We start from the raw sequence: 10,314 nt of genomic DNA, 5'->3' as shown, positions 1-10,314 counted from the left end.
CAGAAATCCCAGAGGTTATCCACAGCTTTAATGATAGCTGTCTGTGAGCTTCAAGTGTCTTATCTATTGAATACCTTTCCTACATTTTCATAGGTTCCCCAGCTTGGGAAGCCCACCTTTACAAAGTAGAATATATAGCACTGTACTTTTTAGCCTCCTGTGCAGCTGATGTAGACATACGTGTTCTGCCAGTCAGGCGTCCCTGCACCAGACTTTAGTTGGAAGGAGACAATATGGTGTAAGAGAATAAACCATAGCAAGAAAAAGTCCAAGTTTTCTGAATGTGGGTAATTTCTAGAGGGACTGACGGATGGGAGCAGCCACCATATGCTACAGTCCAATGTAAGGTTGTCACATGAACAAAACTACATGAGAACTAATTGTTGGATTTTTCAAGATAGTAATATTGATGGTTTGATGAAAAACATCTCTCAGTGAAGCTGTGAAAAATTAGCAGCTCTAGGATTAGATTTCCCTCAATTTTAAGTATCTTACCCAAGAACATAATTAATATTTATTTGTTTCCATATTTTCCTATAGAAAAGAGACATTTATCTTTTCATTTCTCTATTGTATCTTAGTGAAAAATGCCATGAAATCGTGTGTGGATAAGAGAGGAAACAAGAATGTTGGGGGTAAGAACTAAAGGCTACTTGAGTGAATAAATGACTATAGTGTTGCAATTTCTAAATATAAAAAGGAGAAGACTTTAACCACCTCTATTATGAACTCCCCAAATTAAAGAGATGTAATTAAAGTGTCCTGAAATGGTTCCGTAATAATATCTGCATTCTCTACATGCTGCCTGAAAGTATCAACTATATATTAGGGTAAAGTTAAATAAAGCAAAAATTATCAGCTACATTTAAATACCCCAAAACCACTACAACCTAGTAGTACTCCCAGCAAATACACTGAGTCTGGAAATGGGTATAAAATCCCTTTTTGGCATCTATAAATTATTGTAAGCTGAGCTGATGATGACATGGTCCCAAAGGAGGTGGTCAAGATTGTGGGAACTATATTCAGGAGAAGCTGCAGGCCACAGAGCTTTGTGGACGATAATCATAATGGCACTGTGTTCTTGACATCATCCCCCAGACGTGGCACTGTTTTCCCAATCAACTCCCATCACATCTAGCAGGTTATATCCTTTTGCATTAGCCACCCATATTGTTGGATGATGGAGCCAGACTAGGAATTAAACCAGCAGGAGTAAAGCTTGGTCCAGGAATATTCCCAGCATCTCAAGTCTATTATTGCCTTCCCTGATTTAAGATCTACCTGATCCTCTACAAGAATTGTACTAAGAGCCTTATGTAAAGCAAGCAGTGAACCCAAAGTTTCCTCTCCTCACTCCCAGTTTTATGGTGTTAAAGACTTGGATTCCTAACCCGCTTCTCCACTAATCTGATCTGGGTATTGAGAAGGAATAAAGTGTTTCTGAGAATATGTCTGTTACTGGCCACATTACTGTCCTTCTAATGATACCGACCATTATCCAAGGGTTTAGGTCTCATTTCAGTCAAGAAAACATTCTACTTTGCAATTTTGGACAAGATAAGGTAGATACATTTCTCCCTATTCCTACCACTAATTACAGCTAAAACTTTGGATAAATATAAGGAAACTGCAAGGTACAGAGGAGGCAGAAGAGCTAGGGACCTTGGCATCCAAAGAATGACCTGGTGGTGAGTTTCCTGAGGTTTTTGTTTGTTTGTTTGTTTGTTTGTTTTTCTTCAAATATCCTGAACTGGGTGCTTAAGAAGCCTATAACCCAAAAATACTATTAAGCACAGACAAAAAAATAAAAACAAAACCAAGAAAACCCTATTTTCTCAGCCATAGATCGAGGAAGACTTTCAGACAATAACTGACCCACTCTACCCAAACACCACAGGAAAATCTATGGCCCCCACCTCCATAAACAAAGGCCATGTAGGAACCTAGACTTCCACCATTACCTGGCTATAAACAAGACACCCCTCCCCTTCCCCGGGATGGTGCCAGAGACAGCCAAGTGGGAGGCTGAGACTTTCATCATCTCTCAGCAGAAATGAGCACCCTTCCCAGCCTCCCCAGTGTCAGTATAGGCTACATGGGGGAGCAGTAATGTGGTGATCCTATCCCAAAGAGCCATGGGGGTGTCACCTAGTGGTGAACCCTAAGTAAGGTGCCCCTCTTCCTACCCCCACCCACCAGTGTCAATGGAGGCTGAGTGAGGAATCTACCCCACCCAGCAGTATCAAGGCTGCCCCCGTGCCCTTGCCAGCAGAGTATCAGAGAAGATTTGCTGAAAAAGAAGATTTAAGTAATACATATTTTTAATTGTACTAAAATACACATAACATAAAATTTACCATCAAAAATGATTTTTAAGTGTACAGTTCAGGGGCATTAAGTACATCCACATTGTTATGCTATCATCACCACCATCCATCCGCAGAATTCTTTTCATCTTAGAAGCTAAAACTCTATACCTACTAAACAATAACTCCCCCATTCCCCCGTCCCCGCAGCCCCTAGCAACCACCATTCTCTCTGTTTCTATAAATTTGACTAGTGCCTAGATAAGTGGAATCGTGCAACACTTGCCCTTTTGTGATTAGCTCAGGGAACATAATGTCTTCAAGGTTCCATCATGTTGTAGTAGATGTCAGAATGTCCTTCCTTTTCCAGGTTGAGAAATACTCCATTGTGTATATAACCACATTTTATTTATCCATTCATCCGTCAGTGGACACTTGGGTTGCTTCCACATTTGGCTATGGTAGATAATGCTGCTGTGGACAGAGGGATACAAATATCTCTTCAGGTCCCTGCTTTCAGTTCTTTCATACATATACCTAGGAATGGAACCGTTTGGTCAATTGGTAGTTCTATGTTTAACCTTGGAGAAACTGCTAAACTGTTTCCATAGCAGCAGTACCATCTTACAATCCCACCAACAGTGCATGAATGGTCCAATTTCTTCACATCTTCTCTAACACTTGTTGTATTCTGCTTTTTTGATGGTAGTCATCCTAATAAGTGTAAAGTAATATCTCATTGTGGTTTTGATAAACATTTCCCTAATGATTAGTTATGTTGAGCATCACTTCATGTACTTATTGGCCGTTTGTATATCTTCATTAGACAAATGTCAAGTCCTTTGCCCATTTCTTAATTGGGTTGTATGTTTTTGTTGTTGTTGAATGCTAGAAGTTCTTTATGTTTTCCGGATAGTTACTCCTTATCAGATACATGATTTGAAAATTTTTATACAGTTCTGTGGGTTGCCTTTTACTCTATGTCCTCTGATGCACAGAAGTTTTCCATTTTGATGTAGTTCAATTTATCGTCTTTTCTTTTGTTGCCTGTGTGTTTAATCTCATATGCAAAAAAGTCATTGCCAAATCTAGTATCATGAAACTTTTCTCCTGTATCTTCTACTAAGAATGTTGTGTTGTCCCAGCCTATCGATAGTTATATTCTTAGCTGGGAATATCTGAGACAATTTCTGGGCCCAGATGTACTCATAGTGAGCCCCACAAACATTCCCCACCCCACCCCCACTGGGGCCCATGTTGTAGCTGGACCACCCCTTGCGGTTCTTACGATCACAGGGCACACTTCAGCAAGAAACCATCAGGGAACTTTTAAGAACAAGATTTATTACTCACAGGTCCTGGAGGTTACAGAGCAAGCCTTGGAGCACACAGTGAAGTTGTGGGCGGAGACAGAGGAAGGGAGCCTGGACCTGGGGCTCTGCCTCATTAGAGCCCTAGGGTGGAATGTCTAGTGTTTCATGAGTTCACTACTACTGGTGAATTTAAAGCATAACAGCAGGAATTAGGGCATGAGAAGGGAGAAGAGGTGTCTCTCACGCAGTCAGTTTTCTAGGTTACCCAAGGCTTTCTAAAAGGAGAATTTCATAGGTGGAGGTGGCCTGGTTCCTAATCTGGTTGTTTTGTTAGATGCTATGTCAATACAGTTGCAATATGTTTATTTGAGAGGGATGTCTTTGAAATGGATACCTGAGCAATCAAAAGCTTAATGTCAAACATTTATATCATAATCAAAAAGCTTAATGTCAGGCATTTACACTACAGAGTTTTATAGTATTAGGTCCTACATTTAGGTCTTAGATCCATTTTGAGTTAATTTTAGCATATGATGTAAGATAAAGGTCTAACTTCATTGTTTGGTATGTGGATACTCAGTTTTCCCAGCATTATTTCTTGAAACGATTGTTTTTCCCCATTGAAGGGTCTTGGCACCCTTGACAAAAACCATTTAGCCATATATGTGAGGGTTTATCTCTGACGTCTCCTTCTATTCCATTGGTATATATGATCATCTTTATACCAGTACCACATTGGGCTTTTTGCTTGTTTCATTCTGTTTGGTTTTTTTTATTAAGACTTTAATTTCTTAAAAGTACTTTCAGGTGCACAGCAAAGTTGAAGGAAAGGTACAGATACTTCCCATATACACCCTGCCCCCAAAATGAATAGCCTCACTCATTATCAACATTCCTCACCAGGATGGTACATTTTTTATGATTGATGAACCTTACATTGGCACATTATAATCACCCAAAGTCCATAGTTTATATTGCGATTTACTCTTGGTGTTGTACATTCTATAGGTTTTGACAAATGTATAAGGACACGTATCCATCTCTATGATATCACACGTGGTATTTTTCACTCTCCTAAAAGTCCTCTGAGCATCACCTAGTCATCCTCCACCACCACCACCACCACCCAACCCCTGTCAATCACTGAAGTCTTTATTGTCTCGATAATTTTGCCATTTCTAGAATGTCATATACTTGTAATCAAACAGTATGTAGATTTTTCACACTGGCTTCTTTCACTTAATAATATACATTTAAGTTTCCTCCATGTCTTTTCATGCCCTGATAGTTCATTTCTTTTTAGTGCTGAATAATATCCCATGGTCTGGATGTACCTCAGTTTATTTATCCATTCACCTACTGAAGGACACCTTGGTTGCTTCCAAGTTTGGGCAGTTATGAATAAAGCTGCTAAAAACATGTGTGTTTTTGTGTGGACATAAGGTTTCAACTCATTTGGATACATACCGAAAAATGCAATTGCTAGATCATATGGTAAGAGTGTGTTTCGTTTTATAAGAAACCACCAAACTGTCTTCCAGAGTGCCTGTACCATTCTGCATTCCCTCCAGCGATGAATGAGCGTTCCTGTTGCTCCACATCCTCATCAGCATTTGGTATTGTCAATGTTCTGGATTTTGGCCATTCTAACAGGTGTGTAGTTGTATCTCACTGTTGTGTTAATTTTTGTTTCCTTAAGACATATGATGTGGAGCATCTTTTCATATGCTTATTGACCATCCGTTTATCTTCTTTGGTGAGATGTCTCTTCAGATCTTCTGTTCATTTTTTCATTGGGTTGTTTGTTTTCTTACTGTTGAGCTCTAAGAATTCTTTGTGTATTTTGGATAACGGTCCTTTATCAGATGTGTCTTTTGCAAATGTTTACTCCTAGTCTGTGGCTTGTCTCTTCATCCTCTTGACATTGTCTTCTACAGAGCAGAAGTTTTAATTTTTAATGAAGTCCCACTTGTCAGTTATTTCTTTCATGTGTCATACCTTTGGTGTTGTATCTAAAAAGTCATCACCATACCTAATTCATCTAGGTTTTTGCCTGTGTTATCTTCTAGGAGTTTTATAATTTGATGTTTTACACGTAGGTCTGTGATCCATTTTGAGTTAATTTTTGTGAAGGGTGTAAGTTCTGTGACTAGATTAATTTTTTTGCATGTGCATGTCCAGTTGTTCCAGCACCATTTGCTGAAAAGACTAACTTTGCTCTATTGAGTTGTCTTTGCTCCTTTGTGAAAGATCTGTTGACCATATTTGTGTGGGTCTATTTCTGGTTTCTCTGTTCTGTTCCATTGATTTATTTTCTATGCTTTGGCCAAAACCACACTGTCTTTATTACTATAGTTTTATACTAAGTCTTAAAGTCAAGTGCTGCCAGTCCTCTGAATATTCTACTCCTTCAATATTGTGTTACGGACTCTGGGGTATTAGCCTCTCCATGTAAACTTTAGAATCGGTTTGTTGATATTCACAAAATGACTTGCTGGGATTTTTATTGGAATTGCCTTGAATCTATAGATCAAGTTGTGAAGAACTGACATCTTGACAATATTGAATCTTCCTACCCATGAACATAGAATATCTCTCAGTTTATTTAGTTCTCATTTGATTTCATTTATCAGAGTTCCGTAGTTTTCCTCATATAGCTCTTGTTCATATTTTGTTAGACTTATACCTAAGTATTACATTTGTTTGAGTGCTAATGGAAGTAATATTGTGTTTTTAATTTCAAATTCCACTTGTTCATTGCCAGTGGAAAGAAATTGCCTTTCTCTTTTAACCTTGTATCCTGCAATCTTGCTATAATCACTTATTAGCGTCCGTAGTTTTTCCGTCAATTCTTCTGGATTCTCTTGTCTTATTGCATTAGCTAAAGCTTCCAGTATAATGTTGTAACGAAGTGGTGAGAAGGGACCTCCTTGCCGTTTACCTGGTTTCAGTGGGAAAACTTTGAGTTTCTCACAATTAAGTATGATATTAGCTGTGGTTTTTTTGGTAGGTACTCTTTATCAAGTTGAGGAAGTTCCCCTCTATTCCTAGTTTACTAAGAGTTTTTATCATGAATGGTAATTGGATTTTGTCAAATTCCTTTTCTGCATCTATTTATATGACCATGTGATTCTTCTTTTTTAGCCTATTTATGTGATGAATCTCATTGAATGATTTTAGAATATTGAACCAGCCTTCCATACCTGGATAAATTCTACCTGGTTGTGGTGTATAATTCTTTTTACACATTTCTTATTCAATTTTATAATATTTTGTTGAGAATTTTTGCATCTGTGTTCATGGGAGATCTTGGTGCATAGTTTTCTTGTAATATCTTTCTCTGGCTTTGGTATTAGGGTAATGCTGGTCTTGCAGAATGAGTTAGGAAGTATTCCCTCTGCTTCTATGCTCTGAAAAAGATAACAGACAGTTGGTATAATTTCTTCCTTAAATGTTTACTAGAATTCACCAGTGAACCCATTTGGGCCTGGTGCTTTCTGTTTTGGAAGGTTATTAATTATTGATTAAAATTCTTTTATAGGCATTACCTTTTCATATTTTCTGTTTCTTCCTGGGTGAGTTTGGCAAATTGTGTCTTTCAAGGAGGTGGTCTATTCAATATGAGTTATCAAATTTGTGGGCCTAAAGTTGTTCATAGTATTTCTTTATTATCTTTTTAATGTTAATAATGTTTTGATTTTATAGCTCTGAGGTAAGTTTTGAAATCAGGAGGGGTGGGACTGCCAACTCTGTGCTTTTTCAAGATCGTTTTGATGATTCAGAGTCCCTTGAGATTTCACATGAATTTTAGGATTTATTTTACTGTTTCTGAAAAAATTTTTTTGAGATTTTGATAAGTGCTGCATTGACTTTGTAGATCACTTTGGGTAGTACTGACATCTTAGCAGGGTTAAGTCTTCCAATTTATGAACATGGGCTACTTTTCCATTTATTGGTATCTTCTTTAATTTTCTTTCAGCACTGTTGTGTAGTTTTCAGTGTACAAGTCTTTCACTTCCTTGGTTAAATTTATTTCCAAGTACTTTATTCTTTTTGATGCTATTATAAATGGAAATGCTTTATTAACTTCTTTTTCTGATTGGTAGTTACTAGTGCACAGAAACACAACTGATGATATTTATATGTTGACTTTGTATCCTGCAACTTTGCTGAATTCATTTGTAAGTTCTAACATTTTTTGTGGAATCTTTAGGTTTTTCTACATACACAGTCACATAATTCCTCACACAGTTACAAACTGCAGAGGTGACTTGCTGGGGGATCATAACAAATCCTTTTCCAGTTACAGTGACCAGGTGTTTCCACATGTTCTGTAGCTGTTATTCTCTCTGTAGTTTTCTTTTGCAACCAAACAGCGTTTTAGGAGACGTTTTAAAGGCTTGCAGATACGTTCTTGGTAAACAGCCCTTTGCTGTGCCTTATTTGGTTTCAAAATCTGAGCTGCCTGGTATTGCCCACTCCAGGGGCTGTCAGCTGGCTGGTCTCAGGGCCGGACAGGCCTGTAGGCACAGAATCTTGCAAGGTGCATCACAAAAAAGACCCTATGGAGGTTGGCTGGTGCTAGGGAGGAGAAGTTTTTCTTCCTACTTAAGGGTATTATCTACTTAGGTACTTACCTAATTATCTACATAAGGGTATTAGGGTAAAAGGAACACTAACTTCCTTTCCACCAGCTATGTGAGGATTTACAGATAGAAACGCAAGTTAACGGAAAGCTGATCTCTGATGACCCCCTGTGAAGTTTCAGTGTTCCTCTGAGTCAGCTGGGGAAGCTGCCCACCTGGCCAGTCTTTCAATCCCCCCTGGACCTGCCTCCTCCAGGAAGTCCTCCTAGGCATTCCCTCACCCTCAGAAGCCTCAGCAGGTAAAACCCTACAGGTTTACCACTGGGCCTAGCTTGCCTTGCTGGGCTGGTGGTCTCACAGACTTCAGTCTTACCTCTCCAGCTGGACTCAACATAACTTGAGGACAGCATCCCCACCTCATACTTATTTGTGGTTCCCCTGACACTCAGCACACACCAGGCAACAAAGATCATCTGAATCGATTCTTGTTTGATGATTGATCCTAAACCACTTTAGAGAGTGTCCAGGAACAAATTCCTTGAACAGACTGCTTAGCACAGACCTGAAATCCAACTGCTCATCATACATTTAATGATTCTTTTTTCCTTTATTTCAAGAAGAGGTTGGGACTCTTAACTATGAATTATTAATTCCTAACTCTTTTAACTATTCCATATTATTCTCGCCTCTTCTCTAGTCTATTCTCTACTATGATTCACAAGAAATTCCCACTACAATGTGAGCTTGCCATTATCCAAAAAATAATTTTCTATTATGATAATAACTAGAACCTGGTAATGTTAACTAAATTCTCTTGAGAAATCATTATCAAGAAGTGTGCTCACCTGATGTTTCATCTGCATTCACTCATTCATTCAAAAATTACTTACTGAGCAACTGCTAAGTACCAAGTACTAGTCTGGGCTCTAAGAATGTAGTAACATACAGGGCTTCCCTGGTGGCGCAGTGGTTAAGAATCTGCCTGCCAATGCAGGGCACACGGGTTCGAGCCCTGGTCCAGGAAGATCCCACATGCCGTGGAGCAACTAAGTCCATGAGCCACAACTACTGAGCCTGTGTTCTAGAGCCCACGAGCCACAGCTACTGAAGCTCGCACACCTAGAGCCCGTGCTCCACAACAAGAGAAGCCATGGCAATGTGACGCCCGCACACTGCAACAAAGAGTAGCCCCCGCTCACCACAACTACAGAGAGCCCGCGTGCAGCAATGTTGACCCAATGCAGCCAAAAATAAATAAATAAATTTATTTAAAAAAAAAAGAATGTAGTAACATACAAAACAGAAAAAAAAAATCCTGTCCATGGGGAACTAACATTCTAGTCAGTGGGAAATAAACAATAGACAAGTAAACAAGTAAAATGTATTACTATACTGAGACTAAAGAACAAGGAATCTGCTTCTGCCATCAATCTGCCTCTAAGAAAGTCATGGGGCTACGACTGGGTGTCGTCCTTGCCAATCACACCTGCCCCGGGAGAAGGTGCAGAAGAGGCCACCTTGAGGTAGACTCCTGATTATGAGAAAATATCTCCTGGTTCCAGTTACTATTGCTGTGTAAGAAACACCCCAAAACGTAATGGTGTAAAACAACCATTTCATTATGCTCACAGATTCTGTGGCACAGAACTTGGACATGGCATAGTGGAGAGAGGTTGTCTCTGCTCCATGATTTCTGGGACCTCTCCTAAGAAGACTCAAAGTTGGCAGTGATCTGACAGGTGGAAGCTAGAATCATCTGGAAGTATCTTTGCTCATGCCTGTCAGACAATGTGGGTTGTCAGCTAGGACATCAGTTGGGCTGTCAGCTGGAACACCTTCACTGGACTCTCTGTGTGGTCTCTCCACATGGGATGATTTGGGCTTCCTCACTGCATGGCAATTAAGCTCCAAGAGTGAGCACCCCATCATAGCCAGGCAGAAGCACGTGGCATTCTTATGATCTAGGCTTAGAAGTCCCAGGGCAACAGTTCTGCCATACTCTTTTGGCCAAGGCAATCACAAAGGTCCTACTACTCAAGGGAAACGGTGTCAAGGTCACACTGGAAGAAGAACACATGTATGGGAGATACCATTGCAGCCAACTTT

The sequence above is a fragment of the Orcinus orca genome, chromosome 8 (assembly GCF_937001465.1).
Source record: "Orcinus orca chromosome 8, mOrcOrc1.1, whole genome shotgun sequence".
Taxonomy (NCBI): Eukaryota; Metazoa; Chordata; class Mammalia; order Artiodactyla; family Delphinidae; genus Orcinus; species Orcinus orca.
Note: the sequence above shows the minus strand (reverse complement) of the source record.